This window comes from Meriones unguiculatus, chromosome 6 (genome assembly GCF_030254825.1).
Source record: "Meriones unguiculatus strain TT.TT164.6M chromosome 6, Bangor_MerUng_6.1, whole genome shotgun sequence".
NCBI classification, from domain to species: domain Eukaryota; kingdom Metazoa; phylum Chordata; class Mammalia; order Rodentia; family Muridae; genus Meriones; species Meriones unguiculatus.
The window spans coordinates 74101828-74107731 of record NC_083354.1 but is presented as its reverse complement, the minus strand read 5'-3'; positions in this window follow the sequence as shown (position 1 = coordinate 74107731).

The window sequence follows — 5904 nt, the reverse complement described above, 5'->3', positions numbered from 1 at the left end:
ACACCTTCAAATGCAGCACTTGAGAGGCAGTAGCAGGTGGGTCTCTGAGCATGAGAATAATTTAGGGGACAAAGAGATTTCCAGGGCAGCCATGGCTACACAGAGAAAACTTATCTAAGAAAACAAACAAGAAATGAAATGTATATAATGTACAGTTACGTAGAGTGCTAGAGTGCAGAGTCCTATAGAGTGCCTGCCATCAGTCATGCTGGGGACAACTCAGGGGGCAAATACAAGAGTCCTGCTGGGAAGAAGCTAACTCTCTCCAGAACCCCAGGCAGGAGGACTCTGTGTAGCATCTCCCACCTGCCCTGCACACTATGGCTGCCAGAGCTGACAGTTGCCCCTGTCTTGGTGCACAACAGCAGAGCTTCATCCTCTACCTGTCTGTGCTATAGCACAGGTGCAGTTCAATGTCACTTTGGGACATTGGGCCTCATACACTATCACCCTCCACTCCCCACTATAGCACACTGAGTTTAAATCAGGACTTCATCCCAGGAATCTCTATGTATTTGTCCCATGATACACCCCAAACTTTCTTGTACACCTGCAATTCATTCTGATTTTCAGCCCACATTTGTACACAGAGTTCCTTCACACCAACATCACAGCCTTTACCTTGTCAATAGCTATGCTATGAGGCAACAGAGGCCTGAACACACCTCTCTCCTGCTTCTTCCTATGTGCCTGAGTGTAGTGTGTGGAACGAACATGCTTTCCCACACTCTGCTGAGCACACAGCAAAGTGGGAGGCTGTACCTGTGGTGAGATCATTATTTATTAACACAGCCTCAACATAGATTACTCTTTCATGTAACCATGTAAATATTTGCAGGGGAAGTTATGTGACATTGATGCACTTTCACACATATGGATGTGGACCTGCAGCCATGAGCACACATACAAAGTGAAAATATGTCTGTCAGTACAGAATGAGAGGGGAGAGGATTGCCATGCTATTACCTGTGATACTAACAGTGATGTTTATTTCCATATTGTATCAGGTATCTGAATAGAAATGAAAAATTTGCTACTGGCCAGGACTGAAGTATCACAGTTCAGTGCTAGGGTGCTTGGTTTATTTTCCCTGGACAAGCAATGTGTTCTGGACAGATGTGAACATGACAACCTCAGTTTATTATCCTTCCTCACCTAGACTATAGCATTGAATCCCAATCCAGATATATACCTGTGTGGCATCATTCTGAAGCCTCTCTTCCTCAGAGAGGAATCAAATGATTCCTCTCCCTGTGGTCTTTAGAGGCCAGTCCACTGCTATGGAACCTCTGATCCCAGCTGTTTCCTGCTCTTCCTATGCTGAGAATCATCCCTCACAATTCAGTTCCCTCACAATCATGTCCCTATTTATTCATGTCCCACACCATGTTTAGTCCCCCCAACTCACAAAGACCCCAGTGAAGAAGAGGCTGGTACTGAGAGTGTAACTCATCTGATGAATTTCAGGTAGGGTCCTTCCTAGGAAAAGGCCCACATCTATGCAGACACAGGGGCTTGCTATGAATCTCAGCCCTCCTTGGTGGACTCCAAGTTGTCCTCAGGCTAAGACCACAACTGCTCCTGTGGCAGGGATGTACCCTGTGAGGTCACAGACACCTCACCTCACTTCATTCTGAGAATCACAAAGGGCATCCAGGCCTCTGCTAACTCCCAGCTTGATCCAGCCTTGTTGTCTACCAGCCTGTTACAAGCATCATTAGAAACAGTAGCTAGAAGTGTTTCTCAGAGACACCTCCCAGGAATCATGTATCTCCTGTCAGCCCCACCCCACACCCATCTTCCCATAGGTACAATTATCCTTGAGAGGAGGAACAGGGTGGACATGCTTCTTCCTCAGCTCAAATGTCTGAACCTCACACTCTGCCTCACCATCTCTGATTCTCTGTTGTCATTGTGGTTTATTGCTGCCCCTTAGCCTGCAGGATGCCATCATCTTTCCCTTGTATCTGACTCCAATAGTAATCATATCTTGTTTCCTACCTTACCTCTGTGCACCATTAATCTCAACTTGAGTTAGGCTGTGGGTTATTAGCTATTCATTACCTGGCATGTCCATGAACCTGGGTATTAGAGGGAAAAGTGGTGATGGTGGTGGTGGTAGTGGTGGCCTTCCTGGAATGAACTCAGATGGGGGTGTCCAGGACACTCACAACTCAGAGGCCTGGGAAGGTATCCCAGCTCTGAGGTAGGACAGTATGCCAAGGGAATCCTGAGGCACAGGAGCCCAGGAACCTCTCTGAGAGGAGGCATCCTCAACAGAGACACTGCAGCTCCCAGGACAGGGTTGCCCCAACCCTTATGAGCTGAGGAGTTTTGTAGCCTGAGTGCTGCTCCTTTTCTGATTCTTTTTCCTTCTCTTCTTCCAACAAGACAGTTACAATAGCACCTGTGTTAAAAGAAATTTATTGGATGGATGAGACCAGCAGTGGCTGCCTTTGCTCCTGTGAGAAGGCAGAAAGGAACTGGGCAAACATAGCCTTTGTATAGGATTCATTCTGGGATGGGGCTTTCTAGGGCAGGGATGTCCAGAGTATGGATTTGTTAGACTTCAAGTCCTGAGCTTGTAAAGGACAAAACTATGAAAACAGAAAAAAGGATTAGCTGTGGGCTGGGGACAGGGGAAGAGGAGTGCCTAAGGGGAGCATAGATTTTCAGGGCAGTAAACCTGGTGAGCACATGGTGCTGGATCTTTCGGAAGCAGAATTCCTAATTGTCTAAGAAAGCACCAGATAGATTTCCAAAGTGGTTGTACAAGTTTACATCCCCACCAGCAATGAAGGAGGATTCCTTTTTCTCCACATCCTCTCCAAAATGTGTTCTCACTTGAGTTTGCTGAGACTCATAGCCAAACTTTGGGCAGAGTTCAGGGAATCTTATGAAAGAACAGGAAGATAAGAAGACCTTGAGGGGACTGGAACTCTACAAGGACAGCAAAAGATCAAAAAATTCTCGGCACGGGGGTCTTTTCTGAGACTGATAATCCAACCTAGGACCATGAATGGAGATAACATCTGCACAGATGTAGCCAATGGCAGCTCAGTTTCCAAATGGGTTCCCTAGTGATGGGAATAGGAACTCTCTTTGACATGAACTCAGTGGCTGACTCTTTGATCACCTACCCCTGATGAGGGATTAGCCTAACCAGGCCACAGAGGATGACAGTGCAGCCATGAGACTTGATAGGCTAGGGTCAGAAGGAAGGGGAGGAGGACCTCCCCTATCAGTGGACTTGGAGATGGGCATGGGAAGAGATGAGGGAGGTGGCTACAGCAGGGATACAAAGTGAATAAACTGTAATTTATAAAATTATGAATAAATTTAAAAAATAAGAGACTAGAACATGGTTTGCATCTAAAAGGGGAGATTTCTTCTCTTGGTCAAAGCCACTACCTCACTCAAAATTATAGCCACTATCATCTTAAAAGATAAAGCTATAATATGGAAGATTTATAGACATCAGGCCTGACTTTCCCTGCAAACTGTTTCCTCTGTATGTTAGTGCACAGGAACTGCTCTGGTCTCCACACTCAGCCACAGTCTCAGGGAGAGAGGGGTGTGACTCATACTCCAGTTTTCTGCTTAGGCTTTCATTGTAAAAGGCATCTGAACTTGGGACTAGAAGGCTGGCTCATTTGTTAAGAGAGCCTTACAACTGTCATAGTTCCAGTTCCAGGGTATCCACCAACCTCTCCTGCTTCTGTAAGCCCCAGGCTTTTTCAAAGCTCGCATCCACACATGGAGTCAAAACACTCACAAAGAGAAAATAAAAACAAATGAATAAAAAAAAAGAATTATCTGAAGTCAAGCACATGAGTACACGGGGCAAGTGAAGGGCTCTTCAGAGAGGAGACCTGGCTCATCCCTCCCATCCTGAACCCAGCAGGGCAGCATGCAGATGCAGAGGGCACCCAGGTTCCACTAAGTGCTGTGGCTTTGCCTAAGTCTTCCCATTGTTTGGCTAGCTAGTTCCATGGGTTCTGTGGAGACAAGGTCTACCCAGGTGAGAAAAACCTAAGTCTTGTTCTCCCACACTGTCCCCAGAGCCAGGGCACCGTGCCCTTTCTGAACTAGAAAAGTTAACACTTGACGGGCAAGTGTCCCTTTACAACCTGATGGAGGCTATGGACCTTCTCCTTGGAGAATTCACATACCTGTGTAGCTTTCACAATCCCAAGCAGTTTCAGGAGCCTCTGGACTCGAGATTAAAGACTTCAGCCCTGGGATTTCATGTGCCATCCTGTCCTTATTCCATACAAGTGTGTCTCTCTCCTCCTGATCTCCTCTTGTTTGTGATAAAGAATGCTGAGGCTGAACCCCTTTTAGTCCATCCATCCCTTCTTCGAAGTCTTAAAGGTACACCTGATTTGTGGAACCTGGCTTTCGTCCCCAGACATTTCCAAGGCTCCTGCGCTTGATTCCTGTTTTCCTTTTTGTGATGGAGCCCTCAGCTTAGTCATGGCTCTACTTCACTGTGGAGTCTCAATGGGAGGTTGGACTGCTGAAGGGATGGTAAATCATTTTCTCTGTCTATCCCAGAGAGAAAGAATCCTGCTGCCATTAGCCACATGCTGGCCAGGTGATCAGCTCCAGGCAGGTGTTACCTGGGACAGTGAGGGGAGAGAGGCAACAGAGCCCAGCACATGGTGCCTGTAGGTCTAGGCAGTGGGAGATGACAGCAGAGGAGTTATGTGTGTCCCTAAATGAGCAGGGGTACAAGTAGGCATGGCCCATTGCTGATCAAGGACTCATATCTTCACATGAGAGCAGGTCATTTGAGAGCCCACAAATGTTCTCCTCCTTCCCTACAGTGAACCACTCGTTAGGAATAGAGATTGCTCTTCCCTACCTGGGCTTGAGAGGAACCTGTGGATTCCTGACCTGTGGTCTAACTGTCGGTATCCCCCATGAATTTGGGGTTATTGATTCTTACTGAACCCCTATGCCTTATTCTGGGGTCACCAAGTATTCAAATAGATCTGAGAAAGGGGAGGTGCCCCCCCATCCCCAGGAGCTTCCATGCTCCTCCTTTCCTTGGCTAACTTACTGAATCCCTTACCATGGCCCTCAGGCAATTGCCCAGCTTGTCTCTTCCCTACTGTAACTGGACCATGCCTTCCCCTGTACTGCTCTGAATTGTTCTTCCCCATCCTCAACCCTCCCTTATTCACCAGGGCTAGACTCCAGGCCCAGGCTCCTTTGCAGGAGTACCTAAGTTAACACACAGTGTCTCCCTAGATTGTTATGTGCTGTTTACTCCTCTGCTTCTCTCTTCTGTATGTGTGTGTATATGTGCTGTGTGTACTCATGTGCACCTTGAGTCCCCAACTAGACTGTGAGCTCCATGAGGACAAGGGGCTGTCATTTTTTCTTCACCCCTTATTGAGTCCAGCACAGGGATGGGATCCCAGCTCTCAAGAAGACAGTTGTCAACAGGCTGATGAAACAAATGCTGGAGTTTGTCGGGGGGGGGGGGTTGTAGATTGTGTGCAAGGGAAGAGTACACACGGGTTAGCTAGGTTGAGTAAGGATGTGAGCTGACTCCCTGGATCCATAATGGTTGCTCAAGGCCTCTGTTCCTTGCATATTGGAGTTGGTAATAGCAGGAGGGACACCCTACCAGACACAACACAAACATTATGGCTACACAGGAGTGCACATGAGTGGACGTCCAGGTTGGATGTTCCTAGGGACCCCTGACATAAAAAAAATGTGAGTTGTCCCAGAAATAAAAAGACACACACGGTATATACTCACTCATATAAACATAGAACATAGGACAAACCCACTAAAACCTGTGCATCTAAAGAAACTAAGCAAGAGAGAGGACCCTAACTAAAATGTCCAATCCCCATCCGGAAAGGCAAAGAGGATGGACATCAGAAG